General features: G+C 41.0%; 1 protein-coding gene across 8 annotated transcripts in view; it reads right to left on the bottom strand.

The window, feature by feature from the left end:
• Nucleotides 1-27,840, bottom strand: part of mgat3b (beta-1,4-mannosyl-glycoprotein 4-beta-N-acetylglucosaminyltransferase b) — a 69,251-nt gene that overhangs the window by 16,826 nt on the left and 24,585 nt on the right. Inside the window, exon 1 of one of the 8 annotated variants that reach the window (XM_042431102.1) lies at nt 1,644-1,682. The exons of 6 other annotated variants lie outside the window; for them this stretch is intronic. The gene's annotated coding sequence lies outside the window, so the exon portion shown is untranslated. Of the gene's footprint in view, nt 1-1,643; nt 1,683-27,840 lie in introns of those variants that run through there. One more of the 8 variants, XM_042431058.1, reaches the window with a different exon arrangement.

Here is a 27,840-nt window from a genome sequence, read left to right as displayed (position 1 = left end):
CCTCTCTCTCACCCAGTCAGATGGAGAGAAACTTGCCCATGCCTTTATCAACTCAAGACTGGACTACTGCAATAATGTGCTCTTCACAGGGAACCCCTGGCAGGAACACCCAGAAGCTCCAGCACATTCAGAACCAGCGCTGCCAGGATCCTGATGAGAGTGTGAAAACACAAACATACAACACCAATTCTGTTTTTATTGCACTGGCTCCCTGTCTCCTTCAGGACTGACTACAAAGCTCTGCTAAAACTTGGATTTTTTTTTCTCCTGTGTTGTAATTGTTTTAACATTGACTTCTTTGTTGAATGATCTACTGCAACAACAAAGCATCAAACCCCAATATAACACATTCCTTCATGTTATTACTCCTGTGTAGAGCTGCGGTTATTTTTATTATTGAGTAATCTGATAGTTTTCTTGATTAATCCGTTGGTCCATAAAATAGTAGAAAATAGTAAAAAAATGAATAAATAAATAAAAATCACAATTTCCCTGAGCCTAAGATAACATATTCATATTGCAAACCCAAAGATATTGAGTTCAATATCATAGAAAACTAAGAAAATCTTCCTGATTCATTTCCAGGCAATAAACTAATCAATCAATCACCCAATCATTTCAGCTCTACTCCTACATGTATTGTTTTTAATTTCTTATATAGTTTAACTTCTATGTTTTGCATGTCTTATCATGATTTCAGTTTATTTCTTTGTGTCATAGTTCTATATGTAGTTTTACAGAGCTTTATCTATAACTGTGGTTTTGACAGGTACTAAACTATCATTACACACTATTATCACACTTGGACACTTGGACAGAATTGAGCACACACACACACACACACACACACACACACACACACACACACACACACACACACTGAAGCTATGGCCTCATCATAACACCTTTTTCTTTCGTAATCTTTGTTTTTAATCTAAATTTACATTCCTGTCCGTGGTTAAAAAAGCACTTTTGGACAAACCTATCTAGTGAAAGCACTTTAAAATCCTGCCAACCAATGGGCAACACCCAGCAGCTATCTCTACGTTGATAAGCCAGCCAATCAAAACTGGGCATGTGTTCAGGACTGGAATGCACTGAATTGAGGGAAGAGGGTATTTTCAGAAAACTGCTTTTTGTGTTATTAATTCCGGCTGGGTTGAGTTCCTGTGTTTATACAACTGAAAGCTCTTATTTGTGATATCAGAGGAGGCAGGGAGTGGAGAAATGGCTGATCTTCTCCTACAACACTGTTAGTTTATCTTGTCAAACAGGTCTTACTTGTAGATTTCACACCTAAACCTTACCTACCTTATCTCCAAAACAAAACTCATTTTGCTCTCAGCTCTGCCTCTGTGGGAATTTTTTTGAAAACTTGTGGGAGTGCACTTGTACCCCTGGAGAGTTTAGAAAAGCCCCAACCACACAGCCCAAACATTTGGTTTGGAGAGGCGGATGCCGATTCAAGTGATAAACAATCACAGAGAGAAAGAGAAAGAGAGTACGTGCCGAGAGGAGGAGTTCTCCCAGTTAACTGCTCCTAATTTCATCAGTCTGGCTGTGTGGGTGTGTGTGTGTGTGTGTTGTGTGTTGTGTGTTGTGTGTTGTGTGTGTGTGTGTGTGTGTGCACTGCTACAGCTGACCTGTTGAACCAGTTTCACATTGAACTTTGTCTGTCTTAGATTTTGGGGCTGGCGGGCAGAGGCGGGGGTGGGGGCGGAGGGGGGGATCTGTCTGTTGTCATGGCTGCAGTGGGAGGAGGTGGGAGGTGCATTAGGAGGTGCTGAACAAATGAACAAGAGGGGAAACTGCATTGTTATTTATAATTTTCAGCTTGTATTCTCAATAAACAACATATCTGTGAATTTATCTTTATTTAAAATTGTAAAGCAAACTCTCAGTAGTCGCTTTATTCTGGATTTCTTTTTTCTTTTTTTTACTTTCTTAAGAGGAAATCTGGTGTAGGGCAGGGTGATATGGCAAAAAATATGATCACAATAATTTTTTCCATATTGATCAATATCAATATTTATCATGATATATATACATTTGATAATGCTGCCATTATATCCTGATAATGACTGAAGCAACCAGAGGGTTCATTAGTTAAACTTTACAGTAGTTTATTAACATTAAAAAATAGAATAACATAATGTAAACATTTAACTGTGCAAACATGCTTCATCTGCCGTAACAAAACAATACAAGTTAGCTTGCCTTGTAACTTATTGAAATAATGTAAATAAAACTAAAATCTGTGATTACTATCACGTCAGATTCCTTTGGCAGACATCTCAAATGTTTGCAGAGATACAACCATGACAAATAAAGTAAACAAGTGGATCACAAAGACCCTGGCACATTCATACACTCAACTGTAAGATACAATAGTAGTAGTAGTTTTAAATTTCTCAAATGTTTTAGAGGTAGAAATCTGAATAAAAAGTGCAAAATTGTAATCCAGTCATTATGCTACATCTTTTATATATATATACAGTATATATTCTGCTGTAACCTCTTCATTTATCTTACTGACTACATTATTTTCTGTGCTTAGTTCACATATCATTAGAGTCACTAGTTTTCTTTATGAAACAACACTAGTGTTGGTGGCTAACTAGCATTTCATTGCTACTCTGTTTACTAGCTTTGAGCTTAGCCTAGCTTAGCAGTTAGCTTTTGGCATTCACAGTCAAAGCAGCCTCGTTAAAACGATGGCATGTGATGACTGTTGCAGACTCTACTAGAGAAACCTGTCTGTGAATTAGAGCAGCATTTTTCCGCTTACGTTACTTCAGACGTGACGAGCACAGAGAGTCATAGCCCTACTAATCATAGCACTAGCGTAGCCTCGTCAGCTGCAGTAGGAAACGGGCGTGTACTTTGACGTGCAGGCCAAAAACTGCAGACTGACTGGCTGTTGTCACATTTATTTCTGCTGTGTGACAGGCTGTTAGATCAAGTAAAAATGTCCAAAGTTTATCATGGTTATCGACATACATTTTACTGCAACCCTGTATCGAGATCGTTTTATCAACCAGCCCTAATCTGGTGCATAATCATTTGCATTTTACTTCACGTTTCACTCTTCACTTTACAAAACCAAAAGCATGTTTTGAGCCGTCAATGTCAAAAGAGGATCTCATTTCCTGTAAATTACCATGATCAGTCTCCTCTTGAAACAGGAAATGTTTTGGGACGTGAGTGCATAAAATCAGGGTGATAATAGGTTAGGACCAAACAGCTCTTTTTAAAAAAAAATATGGGTATTTTCAGTTAAAATTTGTAAAAAACAGACAATGAGCTTTACGTACAGTCAACACAACAACTTAACATTTTCTCAAGGACGCTTCCCCTGTACACGCATATGAAAAAGCGTTTGTTTATTTTTTCCATTCATCAAAATAAGCCAAACTTTTCATGAGAATTGGCATTTAATGTTGTCTTAAAACAGTGTTACAAAACCTTTATCCAAATAAAATGAAGTATAAAATTGTCATTGTCAAAGTCATTCAATATCCGATCGAAGAATAAATCAACATTTAATGTCAACTTTAGGTTCTGAATAGTTTTCAATACTTGGGTATTAAATGTCTAAAATGTGTCAGTACAGGAATATTCAACCCTGCACTACAGTTATGCAACCGGAATATGTGCATATGTGTAAACCTTTACGCACACACAGGGTGACAGGCTTCAACACATACACAACCTCACACTTGGTGGTTTGTAGCTTTAAAAATTTTTGCCTCATCAGCAAAACAGCTTCATAGGTGGAATGATAAATGATGCACTGCCTCTCCAAAGTGCTTAAAGGCCTTTGTTTTATAAGGACTCAGGGCAGTAAAGCTCTGCTCAGTGTGTGTTTGTGTGTGTGTGTGTGTGGATGCTCTATGAGAAGAGAGCCGCCACATCTAAATCCCCTTTTCTTCTTTTTCAGCACAAAGTAAACTCACAAACATCTTTCCACATGGGAGAGGCTTTGGTATCGTCTCATCTGAACTACAAAGTGTCTTTTGGCTCATTCGGTACCACCCACAGTCTCTGACCAGTCTGTTGACCTCACCTAACAAGCACCCAGGGGGGATATCGAAACAAAACAAAGCACCTTGGGTGCAGCAGTTAGTGAGACCAACTTCCAACCAGACGCTCACAAGCTCTGCCCAATCAGAGTGTCCTTATTTAAGGCCGTGAACTCCTCTCCGGCAGACAAAAGAAATAAACTCTTAATTGCGCCGTGTGCAAAAAGACGACTGACCTTATCAAACTTCAAATGAGTCACAAACTTGAGTCACCATACTTTAACTGCTATAACCAGGCCACCTATTGTTCATGCTAACAAATCATGTTAACTAATTCTAAAATACAGGACAGCGTGGGGATTCCCCATCTACTGTATATTTTAAGCAAAAATCCATTGTCTTACTGTCAAAAAAGAGAATAGAGAAGTATCAGTATCGGGCATGGGTTGACTTGGACACAAAAGGGCCGTAAACATTCACAACCACAGCTCGTAATCTCATATCCCTTTACATGCTGAAGGTCAGAAACAGAATAGCACGGTCTGTAATGGAAAACCGACAGTATATAAAGGTGTCGGGTTGAAGCAGATGGGGCCACGGTTTAACACATGGAGTCCATCTCCTCCACCTGATCCTCAGGACAAAACACAGATGAAATCCATTAAAAAAAAATGTTGAAAAGTAAAAGTGTCCATTTTGGAAGCATCTACTTTTGAGAAATACTTTTGTTTGTCACTGAAGCACCAGTGATCCTCAGCTTTGTAACCAGACCATTAGCGAGAACTGAAAAGACTGAAAAAAAGTCAGTTTTCCAAACACATGGAGGCAATTGACTGGAAATAAATCAATGGTATTTTATCAAAAAAACAAAATAAACTGTGCCGATTTGATTTCCTTTCCTTTTTTTTGTCTTATCCCTTTCTTCATCTCATTGTGAAGTTATTATATTTGGATTTTTGACTATTGGTCAGTCAAAATGCATTTGCAGCCATCATGGTGGACTCTAGGACCCTGTGTTGGGCATGTTAAATTACTTAAATAAAGAAATAATGGAATAAACCAACCTAAATACTCCTAATTTTCTGATGTAAATTAACTAAATTAAACCTAAAATCCCATTAACACGCAACTCCTAATCTGATAAACAAGCACTGGCATGAAATTGAAACTTACCGAATATGAAAAAAACATACTTTTTTATCTAAAATCTTGAACATAAGGCGACAACTTCTTCTCAAGATGGATGTGTTTCAGAATGAAATGCTTCAGCCATAAAGTTTTATGAGCCTGATCCTTCCACTGCCAGAGTATAAAAGTAAATCTCTCACCATGCATCACTGACCGCAGTTTCCCCTCTTGTTACTGATTTTAATGCCTGCCCAGCTCCCTTTCTTATGCTGTAGGTGGTTCCTCCTTTAGCGTGTTTCAACAAACAGACTGTGAGAAGATGACTCTTCACCAAGGCAGTCACCAACACCTCACCAGCCTTTTCTGACTGAATTTCCTGCTCTCCCTCATTTAAAAATCCCCATTCCTTCCCCAAACGTGTCAAATGCAAATGCGGCCACATACTTTGCCAAGCCTTTGACGAAACTCATCTTAAGTTTCCATTCATGCTGTGTGTGTCACTCTACAGTCATATCTACATCTAGCAACAAAAGCCTCCACTGTACACTTGCTGGCTTTTCTGCTTATTCTTGTCCCTTTAGAATGCATGACTGTAAAAAAAAAGTCATATTTTCCTGTCACTGAACCACCTTTTTCCTCTTCTGCCCTTCCATTAAAAGTTAAGCTAAAGTTAGCAGCACAAGCTAACAAACAGCCACAATGGGTGTGTTTCCAGAGCGTGAAAAGCAACACCTCCCACTCCTTATTTGGAAGACTACAAACTGAAAAGTTGGCGTCCACCATAAGCTGCGACTCTGGGGTTCAAACCAGCTCCAAACCAATGGGTGACGTCACACCTAGCTACGTCCATCTTATACCAAAAACTACATTTTAGTGCTTGGTGTATGAGTTTTGGAGTTTTTAAGAATATTTTCAATTGAAGCTGTGACCAGCATGTGTGTATTAATCACCGCATCAAAACATGGCGGCCCATTCATGCCAATGAAAGCTAGAGCATGTGGTCAACATCGTTGTCTTGCTTCAATACCCATAATGCCAGTGCATTAATGTCTGGTCTCCACTGGTCCAACTGCCATACTTGATTGGTGGCTTTTAAGTTATATTGGGCCTACAGTATCAGTTCAAGTTGTGATGAGTTTTTTTGCAATGTATTTGACATTTTGAGCTGTTATTTTTGCCTTTCTGGTTTATATTTCCAGACTTGGTAGTTCCTTCTTTTGCCTTGTCGCTGTGGTACTCGAAATACAGTCAGAATAAATAGATTCTGAGTGGACTTCTCCCATTTCACCAGTAACAGTATCATAAGCAGCAGTTCTCTCCCTTGTTTCCTTCCAGCTGCGCTATCAAAGAATGGCTCTTCCTTTCTTGTCCATCTCTAACAGTAGCACATCAGAGAGCAGAACTTCTTCTCTCATCTCTTTTGCAGCAGAATCAGAAAATTCAGCTCTTCTTCTCCGAGCTTACGGTCACTGGTTCGGTGAGTCAGATGTCAGGAGAAAGCCAGCGTGCTAAGTGAGTTTCAATAATGCAGGAACGTTGAGGGCCTCCGAAAGTGTATGTGTGAGTGTGAAACGGTGTGTATTTTGAGATAGAACCAGGGTTTAGGTGTACATGAATATTGGGAAGTGAAAGGCTGGAACCGCAGTGAGAATGTGCGCTGACTCTGAGAGACTTGGTGCGTGCAAGGAATATTGTTTGGGTGTAGTAGGCATGATTCGGTGTGTCTGTATGTGTGTGTGTGTGTGTGTGTGTGTGTGTGTGTAGATTGAGGTGGGAGGATGGGAAAAGCCGGCAGAGTGCCTCCATTCCTCCGACCTCATCTATAATTCAGCTCGGTAGCGGTCCGTGAGGTCTCCCTCTCGTTCCCCCCGTTTGCTCTCTGCACTGAAGGTGGAGACAAGTGTTGCACGGTACATTTCACGGTCTCTCCCCATCTATCCATCCCCATCTACCGCTACCTCTCCAGAGGCGGAGCAGCTGTGAACAGCAGCTCAGTGAACTCTAGTGAATGAAGAAGTTTTGAATGTATAGAACAAATGGATGATATAAGACTTGGCCTGACTTTGACTACCTTTGAAACCAGGTTAAAAACATATGTTCTCTGACCCTTATGAGGTTCTACTGTGAAGTTAACTACCTGCTACTTATTTGTTTTAATGTCCTATGTTGTATTTTCATTTTAATATTGCATATGAAATCTGTTACGTAACTTGCCTTGACGACTATGGTTTGATTCTTTGGTCAAAAATCATTGCATAGGTTTGTAATGAAAGCAAATAAAGCACATTACCACTTTGCTCTGGCATCATTGAAAATGATAATGTCTGGCCCACAGGGGGTGCCACAATTACAGGCCAATACAGTTGGATTTTTTGATATTGCCTCGTCCACAGGGACCTGTAACTATTACCTTTACACTGTTTTGTTTTTTGTTTTTTAAATTCCAATTAGTTGTAATCAGGATAAAGCAACAAAACTCTCCTTGTAGTTAATATGAATATATACACTCAGAATAAGAAATGTGTTAAAAGGATACTTCAGGGGTTTAGTATTGCACTTCCATAAAGTTGGAGTCAAATCGATCAATAGCAAAGCAAGAGATATCCTGAATCTTAGACCTTTATATGGATGAAGCTCCAAAAACCCTGGATCCTACACTTCCCATAATGCAACTCTATCATCTTTTGTTAAGTTGCTGCTTGATAAAAGCCCATATCTTGAAAGCACATTGTCCCTAATTTATAATGTATGCTTTCTGTTAAAAGCTTGTAGCCCCCCCCATCCCAAATTACTGAAGTGGTGTCACTCGAGTAATTTTACAGGTTTGACACAGTTCCTCCAGAGTTACAGAAGATATTATACAACTGTTTTCACAGGATGAGTATTAGCCATGACTGGTGAAGTGACTTTGACATGTAAAATTTGTGGACTTTACCTTTATCAGCAACAATCTCCACCTATTTGGACAATATTGTGAGTCCCTTTATCGGCAATGGCCTCCACCTATTTAGACAATATTGTGACTACATCAAACACAGTCTTATCTTTAATAGTAGTAATAATAGAAGCAGCAGCGACTGTGCTAATGGGTTGAATTGTAGCTTTAGCAGAACACATATTTCAACGGTTATAATTTTGCATCTGTGTTTTGGTTTTATGCACTTGTATATTTTTGTTGTGTGTAACTGTGAAAGCTGCACAGTCATTGTACCTCGGGGACAATAAAGCCTCGCTCAACTGAACGCTCTCTTTTCCTCTATCGCAGCTGATTCAGCCATTCTCTCCCTATTCATTTTCTTCCTTCCTTCCTTTCAATTCCAACTTTCTCTCGTTCCAACACCAGCGGTTCACAGAGGAAACGAAGACGTGTTCAGATCCTGAGCTTCCTGACACCATTTTCTCTGTTATTAGTTTTTTGCTCCGCAGTGTGTCGGAGGTGGCTTTTTAATGGCGCACGGCCCTCTCTTCCCTTCCATCACTCCGCTTCCACTTAAATGTCACACGTTCCTGAAGATTGCTATGATTTCCCTTCTGCTGAACCCTTCGTGCGCTGTTCAAAAAAGCTGTCGAGTGTGATTGCTATGATTTATTATTAAGCTTTCTATTTTAGTGGCAGTGAGAGCAGTTACTGGGGTGGTACTTCAGGCAGAGGAGATGTTTTGTCGTCCAGGTGATGGTGTTACTGGTTTGAGTGTACGGGTCCATTTGGTGCATTTTTAAAGATCCCTTGATCTTGAGCTTGACAGTTCCTTCTTGATCTGACAAAACAATTTCCACTCAAGGTCCACTTAACTTCCTGAAGCTCAACTTTAAGTCAGCTTTGATGAGTGCTCAGAATCATGCTAAGTTTGAACATCTGCAGTTCCATGACAACCAAGTCAAAGACTGTGATATAGGGGAAATCTGGAAAGCAGACCTTGAGCTGAGGTCATTTTGTCAACTGCTTCACTCTAAAATTTCATTCTGCCACATAAAATCAATATCGCACAAATACAAAAAGGATCACAGACTAACCAATGTGAGAAAACTGTGTGTGATGATGTCTGACTGGTTTGTAGAGAAGTAGAGCATTTTGTTCAGTCCTAATTCATATGGTACTCGTAGATATAGAAACAGGCAGGTTTACTGCTCTCCCTGAAGAGAAGAGACTGTTCGTTGCGTCATATAGGTGAGACTGAAGAGGAAGTCCACTTTATGTTTTATCGTTGATGATTTAAGGGCGCCATATATTTAAATATCCATAGTTTCTGATGACTGACTCTAAAAAGACTGAGCTGTGTTACAGGAAGGGAACCTTTTGTGTGGCTGATTTTATTTGTAGAGCTTGGTAGAGAAGACAGAGTTCTTTGTTTGTCATGTAATGCGAGATGTTTTATTCTAGTCTACGTTTGACATGGTGTCACCGCTGCAACTGTATTTTGATGTCTTTTAAGTCCATATGTGCTGCGCACTTTTATGTGGATGACACAATGACTAACAAAGTAAGTAAGTAAAGGAGTCAATCATAAGACCTGCAAATCATTCTCACAATTCAAAAGTGAACAATTTGAATTTTTTTTTGACCATATAAATGACAAGTTTATTTACACCTGTACAGTAAACTGAAAAGTTCAACCTCACTTACGCTGTATATGTTTTTAACCTGCTCATAATTGAAAATTTTGATGTAAACAAACCTTTAACAGCCTTAACTTTGAATGCTTTAATAAACTTTCTCTTTAACTGAGAAAACTCCATTCGCTGCTCTGGAAAACTCTAGTTTAAACCCTTTGTGTTTGGATTATTTTGTCAAACTACTAATTCCAGAGTCAAGAATGAATTTTCATCCTCTAACTTTTAACTGTATGTATGTAGACAATCTAAATCTGAGTCTTATCTAGTCTAGTCAGATCAGGCTTCATACGTGTGCTCTGAATCTGAAATACAGTGTAACACTAAATAACACTTCCCATAATTGACAGTCTTATCAGCCATGATGTTACATAAGATATGTTACATATTTGATGAAGTCGGTCATGATTGAAAAGCCGAGCAATGAAGTCTTATTTTTCAGGGATAAAGAACGTCAGCAAAAGGCCTCATGAGTCCAGATTTTTTGTGATAAAGACTGAATTGCGCTGTGCAGTGAAATTCCTCCCTGATTGCCGACCTTCATCATCCATGTTCCACTGGAGGAATCTTTTTCCCGATCTGGGTTCCCTCCCCTTAAAGCCTCCAGAATATTCTTTGTCCTGAAAAGTCAATTAAAACTCCCCGTAGCTCGCTGATCTCGGCCAGTTCAAGCCTTCTTGACTGAAAACCAAATTAAAAAGGTAAGCCAATATTACATCTGTGGCCTACGGGAAAACTTCCCTCCACTAGAACGGCTTAAAGTGATCTTTCCAATTTCCTACAATCTCCCCACGCCGTGCATCACTGTGCAGCTCTGATAATGAACACGGCTCTCTTAAAAAGCAATTTTATACCGCGGTGATTCACTCCTTTAGTCATCCGCTGCATCCATCCTCCCGTTTTTTGCCACGCCCACTCACTACTCTATCACAAGCTAAGAGGCTACTCGTCCGCTACCGTTAGCTCGTTACCACGCCGCATCGTGATTGCACGGCGGACCGCGGCGATGAGCGTTTGCATAACATCGGTAGTGATGACAGGGCTCGGCGGATCATCTCGACTGTAAACAAAGATGCTCTCCTCTTTGCAATCCCTTCCCCAGGTGTGTCATTATTTTCAAGACAGGATGAAAATACCAATTCTGTTTTTTCTATTCCTCTCCCACCTTCCTGTCCTCCCTCTCTTCCTCCCGGATGCCTGCTGAAGTGAGAATTGTTTGCTGCGAGGACTACTGCTTCTATTTGTGCCTGAAGTATTGAAGTCATTAGTTTTGTTTGTGTGTGTGTGTGTGTGTGTGTGTGTGTGTGTGTGAGAGAGAGAGAGAGAGGGAGAGGGAGAGTATGAGAGAGAGTTAGCAGGGGTGACAATGGTCTCTCCAGTGGATCTGTGTGGGTATGAGCTCTACCTACTGAAACTACAGGCCCCACTGTGTTTATCTATGAGGGGGGAAAAAAATGAAATGGCAGCAGACCCGAGTGGGTTTACCCGTGATTTTCTGTGCGTGTTTGTTTACCCATCCCCAGTACGAGCCAGCCTTTGTGGAAAAGGGGGAACCTGCTTGTACTTGCCTCATCCTTTCATCCTGTTTTTTCGCTGCCCTCTTCAATCCGTAGCCGTTCTGTCAAGTTGAAAGCTGTCACGACATCAGACAACCGGTCAAATCGGTGAGGTTCACACTCCAATCAACATAGCTTACTTATAAAAATGAGCCCAATCACACAAAATACACACACATGCCTGGGATTAGCTAAAGTAGGTCAACCCCCCAAAAAACACTACATGTAACAACAGGCTGAAGGATTTGCAGACACACTATTGTCTGTGTGGCCACTTTATCCATTGTTATTACGGGAACAGGAAGATGGAAGCCATTAGAAAGGTTCCATTTTGGCTCTGGTTAAGCCTCATGGTCTTTGCATTAGTCTACGGTCCAGGCAGTAATTACTTGATGCACAGAATCAGGCCTGACGGACTCAGAGAATGGCGCCATTGTGTCCAGTATTGTTGCTATGCTGTCAATAACAGGATGCTGAGAAGTGGCAGTGTTGGTTAAAAAAGTAGCCCACAGTCATGACATTGACAATCATAGATTAAATTCGTGCAGCGGTTGCTCAGTTTAACCCTCTCATCCGACAAATAGGCGTTTTGATGCTGCTAATGTAAAGCGTTCTGCAGCAGCTTGCAACTCAGCTCCATGCTGAGGGACAGGAGAGCAGGACAGGAGTCAGGCGTTACACCTGAAGGCAGCTCGATCAGCCCGGGCAACTGTTTTTAATTACAGGTCGATGGAGGCACTCGAGGAGAAAGAGCGATCAGAGCGAGAAGGGAGCGAAGCGGTGGTGATCAGAGAGGCGAGCGAAGAGAGCTAAATCAAAAACGAAACGGCTCGGGGGAGGAAGAGAGGGGAAAAGGACAGCTTTTAAAAGGGGAGGCACGAGTGTGAGAAAAGAAGGGGAAGGTTAGCGGCGGTGGCGCAGCAGCGAGATGTGTGGTTGTAGATGTGAGTGAGAGAGGGAACAAGGGAGGGAGGGAAAGAAATAGAAACACAGAGAGAGAGAGAGAGAGAGAAGTGGGGGAGGGATGTGGTTGAAGAGCTGAATAAAGAAAGAGCCAGAAGCTGTGTGTGTGTGTGTGTGATCGAGGCTGTAGACGAGATCACAGATCGGAGGAGAGCAGAATGGCGGGGGGGGAGGGAGGGAGGGGTGTACGAAAGCAAGTTCAACAGAAAGATGAAGCATTTGCTATGTTTACATGTACACAAACAACTTCCCCACTGTGGATACACAGATTAAGTGTAATAGTTGGATTGAGGCAACAACAGGATTTGCAGCCTCATGACACCAATAATAAAGCCTGAGTGATAATGGACTTTTGGAGGCCGACATTGATACATCCACCGATATCTGTTGTCGAACATAAACACAATGTTTAAGATAAGGATTCATTTAATTTGGATGGATATGTACCTAGTGGGATGTTTAACGGTTAAAATGTATTCCTATCAACATAAAGGCACCTTTAGACTGTGCAACAGCAACGATGGTGTAAATTTATTGCATGTTACGTTGTGCAAGATGCCCGTTGTAAAATCTTGGCCACAGTCTGTGTCAGACAAAATCAGTTTGAGGCGTGTAATTGAAAGCAGGATGACTCATCACACAAACTTTTAGTTTTTGTGTGCGATGAACATATGAAGGAAAACAAGTGTGTTTATACACTTAACCTTTATTCAAAAACACCAGCCAGTGTATTCTATGTTGTTTCATGTCATATTCTGATTGGTTCGTTTGCAGACGTCGGTCGTAGCAGCGGTTACGTTGAGAGAATTTGGTCCAAAATTTCTAACGCTGTCTGAATTTTGCCTTTGGGCTGTCTTTGGTTGCCAAAGCTCCAAATCAGTCATCGGTTGACACGTCTAACAGAAGATTTCACCATGTTTCTCTCACGATTGTCAACTTTCGTCTCAGACAGCCCAGAATCACACAGTGTAAAAGGAACTTTTAAACAACACAAATACAACAAGTATTTAAGTTGAGACAAGAAAAGTAAGACTCATACATAAATAAATGCAGGTATGATGGTAAATGGACTGTACTTGAATAGCGTCTTGCTAGTCTTCCAACCACTCAAAGCGCTTTTTACACTACAAATCACACTCACCCATTCACACACATTCATACGCTGAATGGGTACAGGAGCTACCATGCAAGATCCCAACCTGCCCATCAGAGGAAACTAACCATTCACACACATTCATACACTGATGGCACATCCATCAGGAGCAATTGGGGGTTAAGTATCTTGCCCAAGGACACATCGGCATGCGGACTGGAGGAGCCGGGAATCGAACCGCCATTCTTCCGATTAGTGGACGACCCGCTCCTGACCCTACTTCCTGAGCCACAGCCGCCCACTGATCAACTATACTAATCTATAATAAACATTAAGTAGAGTTTGGAGGTTAAACAATTTCCTCATTATTAAAATAAGCCATCACTAGACCTGAAACGATGATTGGTGCTTCTTTTACCAGCTCACTTACTTACAGTGTTAATTCTAACATGAAAGTCATTGTGCTGTCACCCCCCCAACACCCCCAACCCCTCTAAAAAAAGGGCTATTTCTGAGCCATAGCTGGTAGCAATGACATTTTTTTTTCCTTCAGAAAAGGAAATCACTAAGCTGTATAGGTGCCAAGAAGAATTTGAGTAATCCAGCTCCGTTAATCGAGTTCTGCCTCTGTGATTACAAGCTTAATGCGAGTAAGATAACTCAAAAAGGGGGTTTATCTGACAGTTGCAATATCGCCCTACCGGCTCTAATAAAATTATTAAAGTGCACGTAAACACAGTGAGTGACAGAAAAAAAAAAAAAGATGCAGGGTGAACGAGAAGCGCAGTCGGAAAGAGAGACCCCCGCAAAGCGAGATGAAAGAAGAGAATCAGGTGATTTCTGTCAGCTGCGTGATCTTGAGAAAGCAGCGAGCAGTCCCCGGTCTTCCTCGTTCTGCTGTCATCTGGTCTTCACTTACTGAAAGGCGACCAGTGAAGAAGAGCCTGGAAGCACTTGGCACACAACTAGCAGTCCCTCCCCTTCCCTTTGGATGTGCTCTCCACACAAGAAGTTCCTCTTTCATAGAGGAGAGGGCATATGAGAGAGAGGCCAAATGAATGGTTGTTCAATGTAACATTTTGCTCTAAAATAAATGCCTCTTTAGCTACTTTCTCTCTCTGTAACAGTTTGGATTTTCACCTTATCTCCGGTCAGTTTCTGTTATGCCTTTCTGGATGCACAATAGTGGTTCGGTTTGTTGGGAATAAACAGAAGAAGCATGACCGGCAACAACAGCCATCACGGGATGAACAAGTCGACCTTGTCAACAGGAATTCATGTCTAAACATGTAGACGTGATATGTACAGCTGATATGATTCTAACTACATCTACTGTATCTAGACCGTATCACATATCATGCTTTTAGGTAAGGCGGTCTTTTAAAAATGATTTTAAACAGTACATTACAGACGGCGAGGCCTGTGTAGGCGTATAAATATTGAAGCATATCTGGCGGTTTCAGTTCTGCAGAAAAGGAAGTGTGACAAAAGTGCAGCTGTGTGTGTGAACTGAGGGAAACTGAGTTTATCTGACGAAAGCGAAATACGTGAGACGTTGCGGTGCGCGGTGTCATTTGACTCGGTTGCCAGGTGTCTCTCTGTTTATTTGCATTTGTATGGTCTAGCACATGCTATTTTAGTTATGCAGGCTCCATGCTTATCTAGTTACATGTAGATGTAGCGACACATTATTGCACAAAAGGTGCAAGATGTGTTATGGTGAGAGCAGTGTTTTGAAATGCTTCGTCTGAAATGTGTAAAGACACTGGACCTGCAGTTCGTTGCTGTATAAAGAAATAACAGGAAACCACCTCTGCACCGCGTGCAGTGACGTATTACACCGTAACCAGAGGGCAATGAAAACCTGGGAGTCTGAACTTGTTTTAAACGGGAGTATTATGTTGGCATACAGCTAAATTATGAGGCTCCACACGGTCCAGTAAAGCAGCTTTATATTGCTTGATTGCTGACCTGGCAGACCAATAATCAGAGCTAATAGTGACCATAATATGGCTGCACAAACCGATACAGGTCTATCAGAGTGTTTAACAGTTGGTAACGGTTGAGGACGTCTTTCCTTTACTGTAGTGAATATTCTATATCTTTGCATGTGGTTTTGAATAGCAGTTCAGCTTAGTTGTTGTTGCCACAAGGGGTTCAAAATTTGGCCTTTTTCAGCCACCTTTTACAGTGCATTAATAACTTATTTTCACTTTTTGGCTCAACTACAGTATATGCACCTGTAATTTGGGCACTGCTTCCTTTTTATTTGCTGTCTGCTGCTATGAAAACTCACATAAAAGTGTTTCTTAACCAACCACTTCAAAAAGTTGACACATGCTGCTAATTAACATCCATTTACATAATCTTAATAACTTTCCGGTGAAACCGCCTTCTGTAATCGTGATTTAAGTCCTGTGATGTTTCTGTTCAGTTGTCGTCTCACATGAGACTCAAGTTCAGCTGAGATATAAGTGAACAAATGTGAGCTGTGAGCCTGCATTCATACTGTGCAAGGCTGTAAAGGGCCAGCTGACTCCAAGACCCATTTGTTGACTCATACCGAAACCACGTAGCTCACCCCATATAACCCCCGAAAAAACACGTTGAGACTTGCATTACTGACACATGCACGTACACACACACACACACACACACACCCTCACAAAAACTTCCTCTGTTTCCTGCCCCTCACGCTCCCTGTAGCTCTTTTCCTGTACGAGGGAGAGTTTTCAAGCCGTGTGACAGATTGATCAGCGGTTGCCGCCACACGTGTGAGAGCCACCGCGTCCGATCCGAGTCTGGCGGATCTCTGCAGCCGTGGCGCGGTCCAGACTTATAACCGGTCTGATGCAAAAATGCGATCACAAGGCCTGTCTGCTGCTGCTGCGCTCCACAGCTCACTTATCTGTTACACGGAGAATTCAGGAGGCTTCGTACACGTCGGGAAGCAGAAAATATCACACGAGTGAATACATGTCTGTTACAAGTAACTGTGTGGCTGTGTGTGTGTGTGTTATCACCATAACACTGCAAGCTTTCACACTACATCCCCTCTCTCTGTCTCTCTCACGTTCAGACTTGACATGTAGGAAGTTAATTTTAGCATCAGAGCAGAGCGGAACAGAACAGGGAAGCAAAGCAAATGGAAAAGCGCATAAAGTTATACAGCCCCAGAATAAAAACGCCAGGAAATATAACTTCTTCAAACTGTTTCACTCCCTTTTCATGATCCACGTCTCCCTGCGGCTTAAATATCCCTCTTTAACCTCTCTATGACCCTTCTGAGAATAAAAAGGAAGTGTCATGCGAAAGACATCTGTTTGGGGAACTAGCCTTGGGGCCACATAAATTTGTGTTACTTCCAACAGCAACACGACACACCATGAGGCGCCTGCTCTGTTCTTAATTTTGGAACGGCAACAGTTGATCTAAAAGGTTTTGGCAGGGTCTGAATACACACTGACCGCTGACCTATTTTAAGTCAAATAAACTTCTTGAATGTTTTTAATCAGCCTATGGTACCTTCAGATGTCAGCTACGAAACGCCGAGATGTAGAGGTGGAGGAACTGAATCCAAAAACAGCCTTTAAATGCTGTATTTCTAATCACATTAAAAGAGTAAGAGTGACTGTGAAGATAAATCTAAGCGTCTGAGAGTGGGGGGGGGGAAGAAAAAAAAAAAAATAGTGAAGAGGAGTTTGTGAAACAAAGATCTTGCAACATTACTCACGGAGCTGGTGCGATTCCAGTGATACTTATGATGACGCCTCAGATCTGCATCCTGCCATGTTTCCATAGAAGCCTCACATTCATGGCAGCAGCGCATGACTTTACTTTCTATTTTAGTAGATTTGGGCTTAAAAGCTTTCAATTGGTTTCACCTGTTGGAGATCAGGCGCTCCTTGTGCAGCTCTCGCTGACCAGGGAACAGCTGGGTGTTGTACGGTTTTCGATGGATGCCGGACACTCCCTAGTTTCTTATTTGATAGTTAATTCAATAGTCTTGGACTGTGGGGTCAATCAAAACAGGCAATATGAGGAAATCACCTAGAATTGATGTTTTGGGTGGACGAATAATGGAGAATATGTTCATAAGGTTGATCAATAATGACAATAATCATTAGTTGCAGCCTAAATGCATTAAAAACAGTCCAGTTAGTAAAATGGGAATGAAGAAAGAGAGCAAAACATGTGAGACAGACAAGGGAATGAAATGTGTATGCAGGGATAAACAAAAAAATGAAGGTGGGGCTGAAGGAGAGTAGAATAGAAAAAGAGAATAATAGAATAATTGGTATAATAGAAAAGAGAAAGTCTATTATTCTGTTGGCTGACAGAGAGGTCAATGTGACGGCTGCAGTCTGTCGCTTCAGCACCGGCTACTGTCAGAATCAGAGCTCCTTTAGTCTGAGATAGAGGCATTACAGCGATAAGACCGCTGAATGAGAGCGGAAGAGACAGACAGACTGACTGACTGGCTGATAGACTTTTTTTTTTTTAAGGCTTTCAGCTTCCAGCTCAGAGACTGCAGTCTGAAAATGCTTCAATTAGAGTATCAGGGAGACTTCCTCTATCGCTGACCCTCCGCCGTGTCTTACGTCAAAGGGCCGGTTCACGCAAATGACAAAAAAAACAGTCAAAACCTGGTGTACGGAGCGCTAGAGGGCTTTTAATTTGTTGTAACATTGCGGCATTTTTAACCGCACGGTTCCTCTTCTCATGTAAATGTCACATGGAACAATAATCAGCCAATGAGTCATTGTTGGGTGTTCACATTTTTTTCTTTTTTTTCTGCTGTACCGAAATCGTACCGAACCGTGACCCCAAAACCAAGGTCCATACCGAACCATGAATTTTGTGCTCCATTATATCCCTATCAAATATATATAAATAAGTGATTGAATCATGAAGATGTTTATGTCCATGTATGTCTGGATGATTTGACACTGTCAAACATTTCTACATTCACCTTGTTGGTGTCCACCTTCCCAACTAACTGACCAGCATCTCAAGTGCTCTTATCTCCGCCGACCCTTCTTCTTCCCTTTCAACAGCAGTCTTATCTGCGCTTGGCGCACTGACTGCAAAGGTCAGGAATGTAGAGGAAAAAGAAAAAAGGGGGAGGGGAAAAAAAAAAAATGAAAAGGAAAATGTCAGGCACCCGGAGTTGCTTGTCAGCAGGACGTGTGTTAGTGAAAGGAAGCGATGTGCTAGTGTGTCCGATCCCTCAGAGAGCTGAGTAAATAACCCCGGGTTGTTTGCTGTGCTCCATCTCCTGCTAGCGCTCATGCTAATCTTCACACAAGAAGACGTGCCGATTCCAATGCCCGCAAACAAACAACACCGATTGTCACTTTTTTTTTCCAATCTTCCCTTAGCTGACACCTCATTGTCATTCTCTTTCTCTCCCCTCACGCTCTCCCCTTTGTGTTGTTCTCTCAATCTCCATCTTCCTCTCTGCTTCAAGCCTTTTAAAAAGCAGAAAATAAGATTGCATCCCTTTTTTGTTTTTTGGGGTTTTTTTTTTTTTTTTTTTTACCTCCCTTGTCATCTTTGGCCTACAAAGAAAGAAAAGTTTGCTGACATTTTAAAAGCTCCCACTGCTGCGAGGTTGTACCCTGCACAACACTGAGCTCTTTTTTTGCACAGCCAAAAGCTGAGGAGCTCCTGGCAATGCATTACAGCAATTCAACATGACATATTTTTCATTATTATTAATACAAATCACCAGAAGCGGCAACATGATGAGGAACTACAAATGGCTTCAGGCTGTAAAGCACAATAGGTATCCATTTAGGCAGGTAGGAGTAGCTCAGAGGTTTGATTACCGCTGGAGCACAATGTTTTTACAGTGATGTAAGATAATGATTAAATAAGGGAAGGAAATTAGATTCGTAGGGTTCGTTAATGAAGTTGACACCGAGTGGCAGATCATTCTGTTCTGTCAAATGAACATGTAGCTGCAGATTCATAAATCAATCCATGCAGAGATCCATTTGTTACATTTCCACTTTTAGTCTAAGTTCACCTCTACGTGAACTTGGAAAACTCAATACAGACGAGTCATCAGTAGCGGGAAAACTCTTGTCAAGTCTTAACGTGTAAGTAAGATAATAGAAGTACAGTTATAATATTAAAAAAATACAGTAAGTAAATCCTGTGTTATTATAGAGAATCTCTGCATCAACTGTTGAGTTCAGGAGGTGGAAAAAACAGTCATGCAGCCTCGGGGCACCTGTTCCTTAGGCTAAAAAAAAATGTTTTTATATTTATGTAATTAAAAATATTATAAAGCCTGTTGTTTGTGTTAGATAAAGCTTTTCTGTCCACTTGGGGCTCAAAATTCTCTAGTTCGTTGTCGGCGGAATCACGGAGAAACTCAGCAGCTGAAGTTTGTTGTAACGTCGCTTCCCCCTCCACACTCTGTTGTGTCCGATTCCACAGTGAGATTTGTGGCCTCGTATCATGAAAGTAGTTTCATTCCAGATATGCTGATATTTTAAAGTATTTAGCAGCATGATATTTTAATGTCTGCTTTTCCCTATTGCTAGCGCAACATGGTAGAGGGAGTGTTTCGAGAGATCCGCCTTTGACTGTCCCTGAAGGCACCATGACAGAAAATCAGAGGTGGAGACTAGAAATCCAAGCTGAAATAGCCGTAGTTCTTCTTTGCCCCCCAAACTACGTCACTGTACACATCAAATAACGGCGCCGGTGCCAGAAGAACAACAGATTTTGCAGCTGCGCCCCAGATATACAGAGAATATGAACAACAACTGTTGTTTTTCACACTATATCCCTAATTTGGATAGCTAAAGATATGTAATGAAGTGATTGGAAGAGCAGAGAGGAAGGTTTGTCTAAATAAACATGATGAATCTTTGGATGAAACTTCAGACATTTGGGGCCCTATTTTAACGATCTAAGCGCACGGTCTGAAGCGCAAGTGCATTTAAGGTGTGTTCAAATCCACTTTTGCTAGTATAACAGCGGAAAAAACAGTCGCAGAGCCAGGAGCATGGTTAAAAGGGGTTGTACTTAGTCTCTTAATTAATCATGGGTATATTTTGGGTGTAACATGCAGTAAACCAATCAAGAGTGTCATCTCCCATTCCCTTTAAAAGCCAGGTGCACTTGCAGCTTGGTGGATTGCTATTATAATGGCGCATTTGTAGTAAGAAGGAGGCTTCTCTGCAGAGGAAATGGATCTGTTAGTGTGCGAAGTGAAAGCGCATGATCCATAACGAGCACACTGGCCTCTGCTGCTCCTGGACCTTCCCGTGGTCCCAGACCACCAGTTTAAGATCCTGTTCATTAATTTGTAGCAAATTTCTTTTAGTTTGTTTTTTGAAAAGGTTTATTTTTTTTAATTACAGCTTTGGTTTCTTTAAAAATCGTTTTGTTCAGTCATGGAGTAATAAGTCAAATCAGCAGGGTTTCAATTGCTGAAAGTATGGAAACCTGATCTTTGTAATCTCAAAAATGTCAAAGAATATTTGTTAAATATTGTTCAGAAATTAAATCATTCTATCATCATCATTTTAATCATGTAAAAAAAATCATCATACAAAGTTATCAGGACTTGATCAGCTCTCCAAGGTGCTGATCCTGCTGCTGGCAGGAGCTAGGAGCTGTCCAGATTTATTTCCTTCTTTAGTTTAATCGTTGTTTTCACCTCATTCATTTCCCCACGTGTTCCTCATGTCCTCATATATTTATGCAGCAGAAAAGTCGATCTGCTCTATTTAAATAGCTAAATGTACTGCAACGATTCAGTCAAAGACTATTTCATCCGTCATTACTGCGATTAGTTCAATTCTCATAAATATAAGGACTAACCTTTATGACATGTATTTTTTAAAATATGTTGATGTACACAATAATAATCTTTCACATTGTAATCTTTCTGTGTTAACTGCTGCATGTCCGTGTGTGTAAGAAGCAGGGTGGACATTGTGCAGGGGCATATTACTATCTTGATAATGCACCCTTAAAATAACATAGGAACGTTGCGCCATTGACGTCAGTCCAGGTTTTTGTTGGTCAACAGCGCAATCGCTCTCTGCTGCCTCAAGATAGCAATGCACCAATAACACGCCTGACCACGCCTCACTTTAAGACCAACACGCCAACGGCGCTGGACGGGAAAATGACAACTGCGTCTGTCTTAAACTAGATAAAGGCACTTGCGTTGCGCTTGGTGCCGCTTTGCGCCGGACATAAGATAGGGCCCTTGATGTCTTCTCTAAACTTCCCCGTACTGCTGCAAAGAAAGCAGCTGCAGGAACATACCAAATTAATCTCCTCTCGGGGGAAACATAAATATTAGGAGTGAGAAAAGACAAATTAATATCCACAAATTGAATCTTGCCACTAATTACATTGTATGACTCTTTCCTATTGTATTTCCTGTTATTCAATCTTGTGACTATGTGACATGTTAATTTGCAGGTTTTCATTACACCCGCACAGGGAGAAGGAGTGAAATGAAACCCTGCACCCTTATGCCACAGCACCACATGATTAAAACCACTGTAGTTTGCCTATCAGTGCGAGGGCATAAATGTGCTCCAACTGTCATCTGTGCCAAAAAAAAGCAAGTTTATCTCCACCAGACGTTAACTTTGCATGAGCAGCATGTAAAAGCAACACTGCAGGGAAATGCTGCTGATACAGGTCCAGCACGGCACGCAAATGCTTCATTGTTAGTCTGTTGTTTCATACGCAAATGGTGCAGAAACACAGACTCAACATCTCTCCAACTGGCTCTGGTCACAACGGGGGTGTCAAGAAACAATACCTACATTTCCTGCACTAAGAGCCAGCGTCTGTGAGCAATTGTTCTCACTCAACTGGATCTTTTAAATGTTTATTATCAGTAATTTTACCTCTACTTAAGTAAACATTCAAACTATTTTTAAAATAACATTGTTAAAATTATTTTAATTACTATTTCATCCAAAAAATGGTGTTGAAAAGGTAATATAGCCATTCGTGAAACCTTTCAAAGAAGTTTCTGAGCTGCATATTAATGTATGTACATAAAGGCTTGGTCACGCCAGCATTAAAACAGCCACAGTTTCTGGCTAAATCAGCTAATTCCAGTGGAATCTATGTAATCAGTGGATTTTCCTGCAGGGATATAGTGAATCCATGCACGAGTTTTTGCGGAGTTCAACTATGGTGATATTTGACATGCAAATTCACGCTGTAAACTGATAGCAAACCATCTTGACAGCGCTGACCTTTTGAGGAAACAGAGAGCCAAAGAATACAAAATGGTTGAAGCTATGGTAGCTAATTAGCTGCGTTGCACCATCCGCTTAAATTTAGCTCTTCTCTATCGGAGTATAAACTACTCCACAAGAGCAATGGTTTTTCCCCTCTTCATTTACCATTTATTAAATGAAATGATGTACAATCATGAGAACAAAAATGCCAGAGGGAGCAAACAACACAGAAAACGACAGAGCAAACAAGCTAAACGAGCTAGCGTGACAGTTGTTTACCCACTAGCCCTGCGAGTAGTCAGTAAGTCACAAAGACAGTATTCTAACATCTAACAAGATGTAACTGTAAAAAAAAATGTGAAAAAAAACAACCAAATGTGACAGGACTTTCAGAAAAAACAAAATTCAATCAAGAGCCTTGTACTAAAATATATGATACAAAATATTAATAGTTAGCAGCAGTAGCAGTATGTAATAACAGGTTCCCTATGGCAGAAAGGGGGGGGGGGGGGTAAGGCAGCATCTCCGACGAAGAGGCGGCAGACCACCGCTGCCCTGTATGATGCTATGCGATGCACAGTAGCTGAGAAGCAAAATAGAGGAACTCCGCACCGATGCCAGGGTATGTTTTGAGTACCAGGAATCGAGCATGATTGTGTTTACAGAGGCTTGGCTCCATCGGGATATTCAAAACTCTCTGATCGAGCTGGAGGGTTTCTCTATCATCCAGGCGGACAGAACCGAAATGTCAGGGAAGAGTCGAGGAGGGGGGCATCTGTCTGTTTGTCAGCGACAGCTGGTGCAGACATTATACCGTGAGAGAGACTGTATGCAACACTGACATTGAACTGCTGTGCCTGTCCCTGAGACCTTTTTGTCTTCCAACAGAGTTCAGGAACATTATAATTTCTGTGGTGTATGTTCTTCCTAATGGAAACGTGACGAGAGCCGCGCAGACTGTGTTGACCAGCGACTGCAACGTGTACCTGGAGCCCCTAAACCAAAGCCCCCTTTGTCAAATTCCACTTAATTCCATCCTACAAGACGGTGTTAAACCATAGACCAAGACAGTGACTGTATGGTTGAGAGATAGTATAGAGACACTCAAGAGATCTTTCCTTTGCACAAACTGGGACCTTTTTCATGATTTGGAAACTGATGAGGCCACTGAAACAGTAGCAGACTAGATATAAGTTTGTGTCGATAGCACGGTTACCAAAAAGGAGATTACAGTGTATCCCAACAATAAGCCATATATAAATCAAGATAGCTTGGCTTTGAAAATAGTGCAAAAGGAAAATAACCAATGTTGAGGGATGCAAGGAGGCAACACAAGAGAGATTATAAAGCAGAATTTTATCTCAATGGACTGTATGAAAGTTATAACCAATATGAACACAAACAGGAAGTGCCTCATCACGAATAATGATCTGCAAAAAGCCAATGAACTGAATGATTTTTATCTTAGGTTCAAAACACAGGACTTTTCTTTGCAATGTATTAATGTGCTGGAGACCACCACTGATTCGAGCTTCAGGCTGTTGGTTGACACACACAACATTCAGTCACTTTATAGACATGTATGCACAAACAAATCCACAGATGGACTCTTTGCTGTTCTCATAGAGACCTGTGCAGAAGAATTCACCCCAGCATGGTGCCCTGTTTTCCAGCGGTCTGTGAACTCACACGCTGTCCCTGCCCTCTGGAAAAATCCATCATTATTCCAGTTTAAAAAAAAAAAAACCTTGTCCAATTGAAAATAATGATTATAGACCTGTGGCTCTGACTTTGATTGTGATGAAATGCTTTGAAAAATACATGGTGTCTGTACTCAAAGGAGAGGTCAATTCTGTACCAGATCCATTCCAATTTGCTTACGGGCAAGGGCGGGGCACAGATGATGCCATTCACAGTATCACCATTTGACTATTAACCACTTGGATGACCCGAAGGCCTATGCACGCCTGCTATTTGTTGATTTTAGTTCTGCTTTTAATCCCATCTGCTAATCCTGAAACTGAAACGGATGAGTGTCAATCCTTTTATAATTAAGTGTTTTTTTTTCCTTTTTGACCAGTCAAATCCAGCATGTTAGGGTCAAGAGTTCCCTTTCAGAACCAAGATCAATCAGCATAGGTGGCCCACAGGGTCGTGTCATCTCACCACTTCTTTTTCACGTTATTCACAAATGAGTCTACAAGCAGCCACCCTAAGATCCACATTCTAAAATTTCCAGATGACACTGCTATCCTCAGCCTCCTGCACAAAGACATAAGTCCTTCAGTCTGTTTCACTGAAATAGAGAGATTTGTGCAGCGGTGTGATGCCAACCATCTCATTTTAAATGTGAGAAGAACTGAGGTGATGGTACTAGACCCTAGGTCAGTAGGGGATCATAATCCAGTAGTCATACATGATGAACCAATCCATCAGGTCTGCTCCTACAAGTACCTTGGCGTTCACTTGGACCTTGGAAGGCCCGTGTTGAGACTTTGTGTTCTCCTTTACAGCAGAGTTTTACACAGACTCAGGGTGTATGAGGTGGATCAGAGGATTATGTTTTTATTCTAACAGGCTGTATTAGAAAGTATAGTCAGGTATGGGATGGCAATCTCTCTGTACTAGGAATGGGCTATGGCAAAAAATATGATTACTATAATTGATCAATATCAATATTTATTATTTGATAATGCTGCCATTATATCCTGATAATGACTTTAAAATAGTTAATAAGCATAAAAAATAGAATAACATAATGTAAACATTACAAACATTTGCAAACGTGCTTTATCTGCTGTAACAAAACAATACAAGTTAGCTTGCCTTGTTACTTCGTGAAATAATGTAAATAAAACTAAAAGCTGTGATTACTATCAGCTCAAATTCCTTTGGCAAACATCTCAGATGATTGTAGAGGTACAACCATGACAAATAAAGTAAACAAGTGGATCACAAAGGCCCTGGCACATTCATACACTCAACTATATGATAAAACACATTTAAAAGATATTAATTATGTTGTAGTTTTACATTTCTCAAATGTTTTAGAGGTAGAAATCTGAATAAAAAGTGCAAAACTGTAATCCAGTCATTATGCTACATCTTTTATATATATATACAGTATATATTCCGCTGTAACCTCTTCATTTATCTTACTGACTACATTATTTTCTGTGCTTAGTTCACATATCATTAGATTCACTAGTTTCCTTTATGAAACAACACTAGTGTTGGTGGCTAACTAGCATTTCATTGCTACTCTGTTTACTAGCTTTGAACTTAGCCTAGCTTAGCGGTTAGCTTTGTGCATTCACAGTCAAAGCAGCCTCGTTAATAACAATGGTGTGTGATGACTGTTCCGCAATTGCAGACAGGATGTCGGGGTGATGATAGCACTAGCGTAGCCTCGCTGGCTGCGGTAGGAAAAGGGCGTGTACTTTGACGTGCGAGCCAAAAAACTGCAGATTGAGTTCACTGAGTTACATCTATCCATATCTCGTCCAAAGTTTATTATCTTATCTACATACATTTTATTGCGATCCCATATCAAAATCTTTTATCGCCCAGCCCTACTCTTTACAGTTAAAATCTAAGCTTGCTCGTCTGATAAAGACTGCCATGAAGGTTGTGGGCAGGAATGAACACCAGTCCCTCCAGTCAATATATGAACAGTCTGTTCTCAGGCAAGCACAGAGAATATTGTCTGATCCATCTCGTACTCTCCACGCCTTGTTACTGAGTTACCCTCTGATTAACCCTCTGATTTACCCTCTGGCTGACAATATAGAGTCCCCCAATGTAAACTCAACTCTTTTAAAAACTCATTTGTGCCTACCTCAGTTAAAATTTCAAATAATGTTGCTTGGGGGCTGCAGGGTTGTGCAGTAGCTTCATGGTATGATGGGTGGAGTCGTGTGATATGTTAAGTGTCCTTCTCACTGCTTGTGTGCAATGTGTGTAATTTGTGGTTGACGCGCTACAGGGTGTGTTGGTTTGTTTATATGTTGTTTTTATAATTTCCACTACGGCAGCGGCTATATGATAAGACAATATCTCACATGTCACATTTGCAAGATTTGAGTCTGGGAACAATAAAAGCATAACATATTGTAAAAACATTTTTTCTATAAGTCTTTGCACCTCACAGGTCTTCACAGAACTGTCATAAATTCAATTTCAAGCCACACAACCCACTGCAGAGCTGCCAGGAGGAAATAATGACTTGTCTCTAATAAATACCTGCCACCTTTTTGTTGAGGTAAATAAAGGCCCCTGGCTGATACATGTGGGCGGGCACATGGACACTAACCTGACTGACACGAGACAAATGAGGGATGTTTTTTTTTTTTTTCCCACAAATCAAAAAAAAATTAGCAAATGAGCACCTGTCCCGTCAGGCTACTCCCTGTCTCGGGAGGGAAATGTGAGAGGAGGGTGAGGCAACTGGCAGCTCATTAAACCCAGGAAAGGCAACCTGTTAATGATGCAAGCAGCAGGCTAGCACAACACTGAGCTAATACTTTACCCTCGCTATTAGGCAGTACAGAATGACAGAGGATGGACACAAACACAGGCAAATAAGTGAAGCCAATTCAAACATGGCAGAAGAGAAACACATACCTCTATGGCTTCTTCAGATTATATAAAAATCTTCATACACATGCATTTACATTCAGGCAAACACATACCCAAGACTTCATAATCCCCATAAAGCAATGAGTTCTAATTGAGTTCCTGGTAATTCAGCAACATCTGTCCACTCCTCCTCATCTTGACTCCTCAGCTTTCAATCAGTCACACACACACACACACACAAGCTAGCACACACACACACACCACAATTATAGAGAGCCTATTAGTGATGTTAAGCCTTCCTTCTCGTGATGGCAGGACTAATGGCTGCTGTTGATTTGCCTTCCTCTTTCAGTGCTGTTTTGCATGCGGACAAGCAGCTGGGAGTGGATCTTGAAGAATCGCATTGTACTCAATGAAATGAGAAGTTGTGGTAACTGTTTTGGTTTTTTTTTGTATGATGAATTTAAATGAGACGGATCAGATTTACAGATTTGTTTTTATATTCTGGGGCTCTACTGGAATATTTTCGCATAATTTACAGTGCATACATTAATTTAATCATAATTTACATTTGCAGGACTAAATCCTGAGAATGAAGCAGTGTAGCTATATAAAAAAAACTACAAGAGCAGTAGTTCCCAACCTGGGGAAGCCCA

This window comes from Thunnus maccoyii, chromosome 2, assembly GCF_910596095.1.
Source record: "Thunnus maccoyii chromosome 2, fThuMac1.1, whole genome shotgun sequence".
Taxonomy (NCBI): domain Eukaryota; kingdom Metazoa; phylum Chordata; class Actinopteri; order Scombriformes; family Scombridae; genus Thunnus; species Thunnus maccoyii.
The sequence above is the reverse complement of the archived record's forward strand: the minus strand, read 5'-3'. Positions and strand labels throughout refer to the sequence as shown.